General features: G+C 43.5%; 1 long non-coding RNA gene across 1 annotated transcript; it reads left to right on the top strand.

Moving 5' to 3' along the window:
* The first annotated feature begins 3542 nt into the window (after positions 1–3542).
* On the top strand, positions 3543–8578 carry LOC140426271 (uncharacterized). Its single transcript, XR_011948172.1, has 2 exons — positions 3543–4204; positions 8244–8578. It is a non-coding gene; the product is annotated as an uncharacterized lncRNA (long non-coding RNA).
* Positions 8579–12921: the final 4343 nt, after the last annotated feature.

Here is a 12921-nt window from a genome sequence, read left to right on the forward strand (position 1 = left end):
ATCTCAGGCACTCTGGACTGAGTTTGGATACACAGCACAAACCCAAACCAACCCCTTGTCTGCAGTTAAATTGGCAAATGCCAAAATGTTTGATATGATAAACGGAAACATTCCTGCTGGTTTAGTTGGGCGTTCTTCTGAGATTCGAATTAAGGGTGCATTTGCATTGCTGCCTCCGACCCGAGACTGGTAAATGCAATAGGCAAGTCGAAGCAGGTTTCAATTCCCTTGCCCCCATTCCTGCCTGACTGCAACATTAGCTGGTCCGTATGGAGAAAGTTCTCTTCCGATAGTTTGAATTTAAGATGTTCAGAGAGTTGGGAAGGGTGAATCCCTGCTCTCCAAATGTTCATCTGAATTCAGGTTTTTGATTTGATTTGATTTATTATTGTCAGGTATTAGTAGACAATGGAAAGTATTGTTTCTTGCATGCTATACAGATAACGCATACGGTACAGAGGGGAGGAAGGAGAGACTGCAGAATGTAATATTAGGTGGGCTACCCTGAAATCCAAAAGACCCCATAAGCATTTCATAAACCAGTCACACAACAAGCCGTCACAAATCTAAGAATGTCGAGTAAAAACAGAACGTGCAGGGGGAAACCCAGCTTGTCTGTGGAGGGAGAAAGAGTTAGTGTTTCACGTCCAATATGACTCTTCGGAACGCCTTCGGAAATTCGTTTTAAAGGCATTAAAGTTGCAATATAAACGCTGAATGTTGCTGAATATAAAACTTGACTTTCCAACTGAATTATCAGATCTGACCTGGGAGCGTTTATTAATGACAGTGACTAATAAAAATACGAACATATGAACCAGGAGCAGGATTATGCCATTCGGCCCCTCGAACCTGTCCCGCCATTAATAAAACCCTGGTTGATCTGATAGTAACCTCAAATCTGCATCCCGCCTACCCCCCAATAACCTATCACCCAATAATCCATCCATCTCTGCCTTAAAACTATTCAAATATTCTGCTTCCACCACCTCTTCAGGAAGAGAGTTCCAGAAACGCACAACCCTCTGAGTGAAAAAAACTTCTCATCGCCGTTTAAAATGAGCAACCCCTTATTTTTAAACAATGACCACTAGTTATAGATTCTCTGACAAGAGGAAACATCCTCTCCATACCCCTCTTGTCAGAACCCTCAGAATCTTATTTGTTTCAATCAAGTCACCTCTTACTCTTCTAAACTCCAGTAGACACAAGCCTAGCCAGTCCAACCTTTCCTCATAAGACAACCCACCCATTCCAGGTATTAGTCTGGTAAACCTTCTCTGAACCGCATGGAAAGCATTTACATCCTTCCTTAAATAAGGTGACCAATACTGTACACGGTGCTCCATATGCGGTCTTACCAATACCCTGTACAACTGAAGCATGACCTTCCTCCTTTTGTATTCAATTCCCCTCACAATAAACAACAACATTCAATTAGCTTTCCGAGTTACTTGCTGTACCTGCGACTAGCCTTTTGTGATTCATGCACTAAGTCACCCAGATCCCTCTGCCTTCCAGTGCAATCTCTCACCATTTAGATAATAAGCTTCTCTTTTATTCTTCCTACCAAAATGGACAATTTCACACTTGTCCACATTATACCCCATTTTGCCCACTCACTTCACCTATCTACATCTTTGCGTAGCCTCCTTATGGCCTTATCGGAAACTATTCAATGCCCAGCAATATTTTATTTTGCTTGGGGAGATCACTATGATCTACAAAAATAAGGTGCTACAGTAGATGTTTCGTTACTTTTACCCACAAAGATCGTCTATTTCACAGAATATTGTTTGCAGCACAGAAAGGAGCCACCGGACTTGCTGAAAGAGGTCAAAGTAAATGACTGCGGATGCTGGAATCTGAAACAAAAACGAGGACATACTGGACAATCTGAGCAGGCCTGACAGCATCTGTCGAGAGAGAAGGGAGCTAACTTTTCAATCTGGATGACTCTTTGTCAGAGCTGAAAGAGCCTTTCACTGAAAGTGCTGACCAGCTGCTCCTAGAATTTCGGCCGCTCGTGTGTGGGTGTTCAGTAAACGCACATTCAATCAAAACTATTTGTTATTAGTGCACTTTTCTTCTATACAGTTATAAGGAATGCAGGACAGACCATTCGGCCCAACTGGTCTATGTTGGCCTTCATGCTCCTGACCCTCGCACCCTACTTGATGCAACCCTATGAACATGTTCTTCTGTTCCTTTCTGCCTCATGGATTGATCCATCTATGCCGTTTGCCTCAATTGCTCCATGTGATAGGGTGTCACGATTGGAACTACCTTTCTTTGAGTCAAGAAGTTCCTCCAGAATTCTCTGTAGGGTTGACGAGCCACTCACTGTTTTGTTCAAAAAGGTTATGTGCCTTTTTTCGGAAATATTGCAACATCTGCAGATGTTCCTGTTTGTTTTTGCCTTACCCACGGAAACTGAACCGGCAATTGCCTGCATATCTCCACTAGCTTGCTTCACTCCCCATGGGCTGCCGATTATGCTGGATTCACCAAAGCACCCCATTTTTCACAAACAAAAAAAAATATCTGATCAAAAACATTTAAAATAAAATATCAGCGATGATACACTCGATGAATGTCCCCATATTTTAGCTAAAAGGCCGAATGTTCGCAGCAATCTGCTTTGTTTTCATTCACCTGCAGATTTCTTTTTCCACGTTCGACAGCTAAGATGGGTGTTAAATGGAAGCAGACTGAAAGGTTGACTGCGGGTTGAGAACGCATTTAAAGATGTTTATGTAAGCTTGCTCAGGCGTTAAAAAATACTATAAGCAACTGGACCAACAGCAACAATAACAACATTGAATGTATTACAAGAGCACTTTTCATGTAAACTTAATTTTCTAGCTATGTAAACAGAAACGCATTTTCTGCTGGTGTGGGTTTATTCCGGGGTTATTTAATCTAAGAGGAGTCAATTAGGAACAGAGTCACAAGGATTCAATTTCACAACTAAACGCTAAGGTGCATAATCCATTAATAATTTGGCTGTCCCACATGGACACAATTAAATTATTAATTGGAGTAAATCAGAGATGGAACAATTACATTCTTATAAATCCCTAAAGGTAACCCCCCCCCCTTCCCCTTATTAAAAGGCCTATCAATTCAAAATCCTGAATCCAAGCCTCCATTGCTCACATCAAAATTCGACTTCCTCCTTTTCCATGAAGCACGATGCATTTGAAAAACAAAAGATGATGGGTAATATACAGGTGGAATATTGCCTGTAGGGGAAACACTTCATTGAAAATGGAGAACAAAAGTTGAAGTTTGACAATGCAATTGGAGGAGTAGGTTTATTCCTTCCGATTAATTCCTGAAGCCTAATTCACATTTCGAACCGCCTTCAGTTCGGTAATTGTTCAGCTTCTTAATCTCAAAAATATTCACATTCATACTTCGTATCAGGGTGCAGTTTCTGCTAAACCTCAAGATGCTTTACGTTTATTTCACTTCTGCTTTTGAACCGTTTTTGTCAAACCGAAGGACTTCGAATTTTGAAAAGGTCAGCAATATTTAGAAGTTTCACACGAGGATTTAGCTTCTTGAGATTCTAATTTTACAGGGACCATAACATGGGAGGAGCAGACATGGCCAGTTCGAGATGTTCTCAGAATCTGGAGGAACGATTTACTTTTTGAGTAGAAAACCCAGATCATGCGCCGAATTGCCTCCGTCTTTTCCCGTGGGTTTTGATAGCTACAACCACTCCAAAATAAGTGAAAAGCCAGCCGAGTCAGACGATGGTGTGCAGTGCTTTTAATGCGGTTGTTGCTGCTGGTGGTGTTATCCTGGGTTAGGCAGAGAACTGAGGAGGTGGTTCATACAGTTCTGGAATGAGGTGGATCAGCAGCGAGGACTCCCAACGCCACCCTCTGTGTTCGCAAAGCACGGAGTGAATTTGGTGAATAACCACCCTCACGCCCCCAGGAGTGAGTAGGCATGATTTTCAGCCCTTGTAGCCGAGCTCTCGGCATCACCTGCACTGCAGTGGATCCAGGGAGCATTAGTGTAACTGAGCAGATTAGTCCGATAGGAGGTTGGCGAAGCCAGTCTTGCTGTCGGCAAGGTGACAAAACACATCGGTGCCTGGAGGGGTCCTGTTATGACGTTACCAGCGGATTGTTAACGATCGTGTACCTCAGTACCCTCCACAACTCAAGAGCGAGTGGATTGTCAGCTGGTTAGTCCCATTTAACTCATTCATTTGACGGATCATATTAGAGTTATTCTAACTTCCTTACACGCGATAGATACAAAAAGTAATAGAGTAAAACGAAAGCAACGTTAGTTATTTTCCAGACAGAGCGACATATATTTGATTTGGTTATTTCCTCATTGTTAACAGATCGAGCACGTCCCTGGTACAATATCCGTTGTGATTGTGTATTTTGTTTTAAACTCAGGAAACAGTTTTTATATCTCCCAGAGCGTGATTTCTCTTCTGTTTGTGTTTAATTTCTCTACACTTTGACGCAATTTCTGCGTCGCTCGTGTTTCTATGACTGGAAAATAAAGCTTATTGACGTGAAGCGCAAGTTCTGCTTGGTGTCCAGGATAGAAAACAGGCGCCCATTCCCAGTGCTTTTCGGAATAATTCCTTCTGCTGTGGGTATTCTGCTGGTGACACAAACCCGAGCGGGGAATGAGATATTGCCATCTGCTGGATTGGCAGAAGTCCCACAGCCCGAGCTCGGGAGATTGGGAGCTGTTTGTTATACTCTGACATTTCATTCACTGGCACTATATTACTAATCATTACGATTGTGGTCCTGTACCCTTTCAGGGACAGCAAGAGAATACTATTAATTCAGGAATCTGTAGTGAAAGGTAATAAAAACTGGAAACATTCGCTTTGGACAGCAAGGAGAAGGGCTCCCTTTCCAGTCCGTACTTTACCAATTCACCTTTATATGTTCAGCTTGTCATTGCGATTGCCACCCGGATCTCAAGACAAAATTCAAAATCAAGGATCAGAAGGAAGTTTTCACGTATGGCCTGTTGTTAGTTTTCAAGTAAACGCGGGTTTTCAATAATTCAGCCGGGCCGCATCTAAAGTTCCCGTTCTCTGTCGAATGTGCTCAGGGAACATTTCCAAACACAAGCAATGACTGCAGCAAATTAGATGGTCACCACCTCGGCGGTGGTTCATTGATACAGATGCGGCCAAATGCAGACCTTGTTAAGTGTGGCCCTGTGTGAGGAGTGATTAACAATAGGTACGAGGGCCCGGTTTTAACCGCCCAATTCACTTCATTCCATCACAACTATATATCCCCCTGTTCCTCAAGTATTCACCTGGCTTTCCCTGGAATACATGCACCTGTGTCACCTCAAGTGTCTCGAACTCACGGTGAGCTGGATGTGACGACCATTGAACTGCAGATGGTCCCATCAGTGCTCATTGAGGGCACTTTGGGCTCACCATTCTTATTCAGGAATATTGTTCATTCACAGTTTTGGCAGTTGCCCTCCGGTAAGGTGCTTCATTTCAAATAAAGCGTACGAGGGACAATGCCATTTAAACGTTCGCACAGGTATTCCGCGCAATGGTAAAAAGGCGCGATGCAGGGCGGAGATTTCCCTGTTCGCCAGACAGAGCGCGGTCAGATAGGAAACCTTCCCAATCCCTGCCCATCGCTGCCACACAGCGGCCCGAGGGAATGGCTTTTTGCTTTGCTTTATTTAGTCGCGGTTATATTTCTGAGGCAGAAAGATTCAACGTGATTTTTTTTTCCTGTGCGGGGTCCCAAGTTATGAATGAATGGCACGTATTCGAGATGAATTTATGGCCGCGGATTGAAAGGTCATGGAAATTACCATAGAAACCGCCGGAAATTTGCTGCGCCTTTAAAACTGGAAGTTCATTCCAAAAGGAGTCAGACGACTTTTCAAACCCTGCTGCCACAGTTGTCGGGGTGGTAATCTTTCACGTCCGTGGATACTGTGATGCACTTCCCTTATCCTGAAACTCGCCGTAACCTTATAGTGTCCTGGTAATTGAGTCTGCGACGTCTCCGAATCTGGGCTGAGAGCCAATCTGTCGCCCAGGAAATCTCCAACATTTGTTGTCGAAGCGCTGCCATATGCCAGTGAGGCACTTAGCACAGAGCAACAGAACCACAGACACTTCCTCAGAGCAAAACTGATGAAGTCGTCAACAGAATATACACCAGCTCTTATGCACACCATACCAGAGAGATTAAATATTCTTTCGGAATATTACCGAATTTCTCATAACCACGAGAGAAATATAAACTGATAGAAATTCAGAACCAATTTAGTATATTGTATTCATTGGCATGTGAATGCAATTAATCGCCATAAATAAAATTACATTGAATACGCAGTACAGAAATAAGCCATTCGACCCAATCATGGGCCAACATTTATGCCCCATTCGAAGATGCTCCAGACTATCCTCGTCTAGCTAGCAGCTTAACCCTTTATTCCCGTCCCTTTTATTTGCTTAGCTAGCCTCCCATTGTGTGTATCTCGACTGCCCACTTCAATCACTCCCTGTAACAGCCAGTTCCAATTGCTCACCACTCTCTGGCTAAGGGTTTTTGAATTCCCTCCTTGATTTATTCTTGTACTGATGGTCTCTAGTCGTTGCACCTCTCCACAAGCACTCTTTCTGCATCTATTCTATATCATAACTATAAAGTTAGGAGACTCACCTCCTCCCCCATCTTCCCCTTTCAAATGAAAATGCCCCAGCCTGTTCATTCTTTCCTGATTATACATCACTTCACATTTCTGGTACCTTCCTCATACATTTCTTTTTGTGGTTTTTTTTCAATGCCTCTGTAGCCTTGTCTATAATATGATCACCAGAATTGTACATGATATTCCAAGTGTTTTAGGATGTTAAAGATGCTGTATAAATCCAAGCTGTTCCATTTTATGTGAAATAATAATAATAATATTTATTATTGCCACACATAGGCTCACGGGCAGCACGGTAGCATTGTGGATAGTACAATTGCTTCACAGCTCCAGGGTCCCAGGTTCGATTCCGGCTTTTGTCACTGTCTGTGCGGAGTCTGCACATCCTCCCCGTGTGTGCGTGGGTTTCCTCCGGGTGCTCCGGTTTCCTCCCACAGTCCAAAGATGTGCAGGTTAGGTGGATTGGCCATGATAAATTGCCCTTAGCATCCAAAATTGCCCTTAGTTTTGGGTGGGGTTACTGGGTTATGGGGATGGGGTGGAGGTGTTGACCTTGGGTAGGGTGCTCTTTCCAAGAGCCGGTGCAGACTCGATGGGCTGAATGGCCTCCTTCTGCACTGTAAATTCTATGATCTATGATTAACACTGCAATGAAGTTACTGTGAAAAGCCCCTAGTCACCACATTCCAGCGCCTGTTCGGGTACACAGAGGGAGAATTCAGAATGTCTAATCGTGTTTTCTCAGGTCCCTTTGTTTCTTGTTTTAGCATATTTACAGGTAGTTGTTGTCCTATCTCCCATTCTTCCTTTAGAGAATGGTGTTAAGTAGTGAAAGGACTCAGGCTGATTGCCAGTTTCACAGGCCAGAACCTAACCACCTTTATGTCAGTCAACATAGGAGGTCAGGGCAGGCACTCCCATCCATTGCGCACAAATGTTTCCCTGGAGGTCAAACCAGAATCCAGAACCCGAGTTCTGGTCTCCACTCAACATGGCCTTGTAGAGTAGAGCTTAACCGATTACCTTTTGGCCAGGAGATAGGAATTCCATTAAAAAACCCTTGCAAATGGTCAAATAAACAGATTATGAAAATTATTGTGCACTGTTCTTCACCCAACTGAAAAAGATATTTTGATATCGCGCACACATTTAGATCATAGATACCTCCAACATGATATCAGAAAATAGGGTGGGAGGCCTTGCAACCTCTGCTCAGCCTGCCACAGACAATTACCTTCAGTTATAGTTGCACATGGTCAAAATGCATCACCTCTTTAATAGGTGCAGGCTGCCATTAATTGTGTCAGCAATGTCTGATTATGATGCTCAACCTCCCCACTTGAAATTTATAGGAGGGACCAATTTGGAGCCTTTGGTTACGTTTGCATGAACGTTACCCATTCTGTGCCAGAAACAAAACACTTGAACTACTTTCTAACCTGTATTGTTTCTAAATGTGGGTAGGACTATAGAGATAAGTTTATTAGCATTGTTTTTTACTTGGCTCACCTACTATTAGCTGACTTGCTGTTTGCGTTTTGCATTTATTACAGTTTACAAGAAGAGGCTATGGTGTGTGTACCGGATCATAGAAATGCTTTGTGTAATGCAGGACCAGAGGAAGAAATCACCAGCTCTCGTGTTTCTCCTGTTTCCTGGCCCCTTAACCACACCCATCCCTTAACCCTTCCCCTCACATCTTCTGGGTGACCAGAATTGGGAACCAGAGTTACATTGAGATCGACATGTTTTATTCAGGTTTCGCAAAACCTGATGACTATTGTACTCTATGCTTCTATTTATAAAGCCCATCGAAACCTTAGATTTCTGTTTAATACACTTTACCACCACAGCTTTGTCAGGCGATTATAAAAAATGTAGTTCTTCATATTGCGCAACCAGCTCTGCTTTTTGAACCTGGCCCTCTGCAATATGCAAACAATAACATTAAAAAACTTGAACCTCCCAAGCACCACAAACAACAATCCATATACAAATGGGAATATCTTGTTGGTTCAGTGACATAGTCTTTGGTGAATGACTTCCAAGTTTAAAAATGACAAATCCTTTTGCTAAATTAGCACCAACTAATTCACTTGCAACAATGTGCTCCATCTATCCATCCAAGTGGACTTTCTTAACATAAAAATTACACTTTGTATTGAATGATAAATGTTTTTCATTTTAAATTGAAAGTAACCAGACTTACAAATGGCTAGCATGCAGAATATAATAGGAGAATAAAGTACTGCAGATACTGGAGACTTGAAATATAAACAGAAAAAGCAGGAAATACTCAGCAGGCTAGACAGCATCTGTGAAGAAAGAAAGAGCGTCAATGTTTCAGGCCCTCGGAATGTGCTAGTTCTGACAAATGGTCACTGACCTCTGTTTCTCTCTAAACAGATGCTACCAGATGTGCTGAACATTTCCAACCCTTTCGCACTGGTTATGAAAACTATACTTACCTTAACATTGAGAGTGGAGGTTGAGTACTTCAGCTCCTGATGGAACTTGGAGCTTTTGCATGTGCACATGTCCAATCAACATTTTTTTTCTTCGGGCCCGGCGCCCCCTGCAAAACTGAAAATGGCACAAAAAAACAAGGTCCAGGAGCAGAGCATCATCAAAAGAATTATCCCAGGCAAGGGACAGGGACAGGCAGAGATCCTAGTTCAGATTAACAGAGAGGAGAAGAGAAAAAAAACGTTCCAAAAAGGAAAACAGCTGTGGGTAGCAGACTTTAAGTGAAGAGGGCTCATGTGAATCTCTGGTTATTAGAGAAGACTCAAAAGAAGCCCTGAAAATCCAAGAAGGCAACCAAAGACTGGTGCTGCAAGCTGTTGGGCAAAGGTGCGTCTTTGCAGCAGTAGTGCGCTGCTCCATGTGGCAAAAGATCTGATGTTGTGCTTGTGAGTTGGTGTTAGAGTGCATACTCAGGAATACAGTGCAACACAATCTCAGGAGATGAGATTGAAACCCAATGTGGTGGCCGCCTGTGTTGGAGTGATATTGGAAATAATTCCCAGGTTAGAGCTTTGAAGACGATGACTGAACCCCAAAGAGTCCCTTATGAGAGAGGTATAGGAGCTTCAGTGAGATTGATTAACTCATGATGTTACTGAGGTTTTTGTGGATTGTTAAGAAATCCATGGACTCTGGTTGGGTCTCATTTGGCATTTATTGTGCATATGGTGTGTTCAACAATAGTTTGACTGTTAACCCACATGTACCTCATATTAACCCTAAATGTTAGAGCATAAGATATATATTGTAAATTGTTTTATCTTTCTGTCCTTGTATAATAAAGTTTAATTTTGCTTCTTCAATAGCCGCTGAATCTTGTGGCTTTATTCACTGTAAGAAGTCTTACAACACCAGGTTAAAGTCCAACAGGTTTGTTTCGAATCACCTGAAGAAGGAGAAGTGCTCCGAAAGCTAGTGATTCGCAACAAACCTATTGGACTTTAACCTGGTAAGACTTCTTACTGTGCTCACCCCAGTCCAACGCCGGCATCGCCACATCATTTATTCATTATGTAAGTGTCTACTTTAAACATAATTTTATTGTTCCCTAACCAAACCTTACCAAAAACCTGGAGTTTGGTCAAGGATCGTAACACATACTATTCGAGCAAAAATAACTCATTTTGTCAGTTCTCCGAAAAGCAATGAGATGTCTTTTGAGCCTCTCATTCCCCTTCAGTAAGAGACCCAGCAGCAGCCGCCTGAGATATGATTTGGTTCAACATTAAATATAAACTTTTGAAAAAGTTAAGGTATGAAGATAGCATAAACAACTTGCTCAGCAAAAACAAAATCAATGATAATGCAAAAAAAATCACTAGAAAATTACCATTAAAGAGTGCCAAGCAGCAGAGCTAACTTGTAAAATGTTTCTTGCCTGTTCAGAGCTAGGCAGAGACAGACTAGGCCACACATCCTTGTCACCAGGGAAGTGAGAAGGTGCTGAGAATTTAAGTTAAACTAATATCGACCTTGCGTTCGCCTCTGATGGCACATATTCCGAGCTGGCCTCAGAGGGAATTCATAGAAAAGTGGCGATGAGAAGGTTGCCTTTCAGTGTGTGGATAGGATTTGGAGAAGAGAGGAGATGGAGGGGAGAGTGTATGGGAGTCTGTGTGTGTGTGACACACTCGCACTCTCAGCTCTCAAACACACACACACACACACACACTTACTCATTCACCCCATTCACTCTCCAACAACCTGGGAGGTTTGGAGATTAATAGCGCTGCGAGGAGTTTTGGATGGCTGTGAAGGTGACAACAAGTCATGCTTCCTGTCAGTCCTGTGTAACTCTCCAGATGCCCTCTGCCTTACCATTGCTGCAGCTGCCTGGCCTGCTCCGTTATCTTGTTAAAAAAATATTTTTATTCGGTTTTTAATATTTTAACATTTCATATATAAAACAAAGCAACCCCCAACGAAATAAATAGCAAAAAACTCCCCCCTCTAAATACCAACCCCCATATTACTCAGAGAATAACCATGCCCCCTTAGCAGTTGACGGTAACCCACTCTTTCAAGTGAAGAATAAGTCAACCCCATCTCTTCAGGAACCCCTCACTCGCCCCCCCTCAATGTGAACTTCACCTTCTCATGATACAGGAACTCCATCAGGACCCCCAGCCGCACTGAGGCATAGGGCAGAGAGGCTGACCTCCACCCCAACAGGACCCGCCAGCGAGCAATCAACGAGTCGAAGGCTAAAACATCCGCCCCCGCCCCCGTCTGCAGCTCCGGCTGGTCCAACACCCCAAATATGGCCGCCAAGGGACTGTGCTCCAAGTCCAAGTGCATGATCGGCGACATGGTGCTGAAAAAAAGACCTCCAAAATTTCCCTAACTTTGACCAGTATGTGGTTGGCTGGATCTCTCCCACACTGCTCTCAAATATGCTCCACCCCCTCAAACAACCGTCTCATCCTTGACCTCGTCAGGTGCGCCCTGTGCGCCACCTTTAACTGTATTAGCTGCACCGCTATCTTGATGTGACAGTAACGGTGACTCCCATAAGTCATTTAATGGGCCAGTACCTTTATGGGAGGGAGGCAGTGGGGCCAAGGGAGGACTACATCACCCAGAATGCACGCTTGCTATCAGAACAATTGGACCACAAGGCCTCAGACCTGCTCCAGGGAAATCTGATCTTCAACGCCGGTAATGTGTCCAGAGTGTTGCACGTACTGCGTGCTTATGTGCAACGAGAGTACCTCGGGGCATGAGGTAGGCCATTTGAGAGAGGAGCAGTGCTGCCAGTAAAGACAAAGGCAAAACCTGCAAGTTGACCATGGGCCCCTGAAGGCATGAGCAATGGGCCGGGATTTTCCAGATCCGCTGTAGGGGAGAGTGGTGGTGGGGGCACGGGGGGTGGGGGGGGGCGGGGGGGGGGGGGGAGGCAAGCCAGCCAAAACCCATTAATGTTGGGTGGGACTGGAAGATCCTGCTGGCAGGCGGAGCCAGAAAATTCCGACCCTGGTGTTTTGTAACTTGTGCATCCCCTACCCCAGGGGATTGGTTAGGATCCACTGTTATTATAATTTAAATTAATAATTTAAACTTAGGAACAAAAATAACACAATTTTTGAAGTGGCAAATACCAAACTGGGGGTATAGCCAACACTGAGGAAGAATGTAAAACAATACAAAAACATTTAAAAACTGCAAACCCGAGAGTTAATTGGCGAATGAACTTTGACACTGATAAATGTGAGGTGGTTCACTTTGGTAGGAAAAATAGAAACAATACAGGCGCCTCAACAAATAAAAGAAACTGAGTGCGATTGAAGAGGAAAGGGATCGAGGGATTCAGCTGAATAAATCATTAAAAGCAACATTGTAAATTAGCAAAGCAATTACAAAGCAAGCATTAGGATTTAGTTCTGGGGTATGGAACTCAAAGTAGGGAAGTTATATTAAACTTGCAAACGTGGTTAGGCTACAATTAAAATACTTCAAAAAAATTCAGTGTCCAATTTTTTTTCTCCAATTTAGCGACAATTTAGCGTGCCCAATCCACCTAACCAGCACATCTTTGAGTTGTGGGGGTGAAACCCACTGAGACATGGGGTGAATGTGCAAACTCCACACAGCCAGTGACGGCAATTAAATTGCTGTGCATGGTTCTGGGGCTGGATTCTCCGATTTGCAGGCTAAGTGCCGACGGCGGCTTGGGAACAGTGGCGTTTTATGCCAGAAAAAAACGGC

The sequence above is a fragment of the Scyliorhinus torazame genome, chromosome 1 (assembly GCF_047496885.1).
Source record: "Scyliorhinus torazame isolate Kashiwa2021f chromosome 1, sScyTor2.1, whole genome shotgun sequence".
Lineage (NCBI taxonomy): Eukaryota > Metazoa > Chordata > Chondrichthyes > Carcharhiniformes > Scyliorhinidae > Scyliorhinus > Scyliorhinus torazame.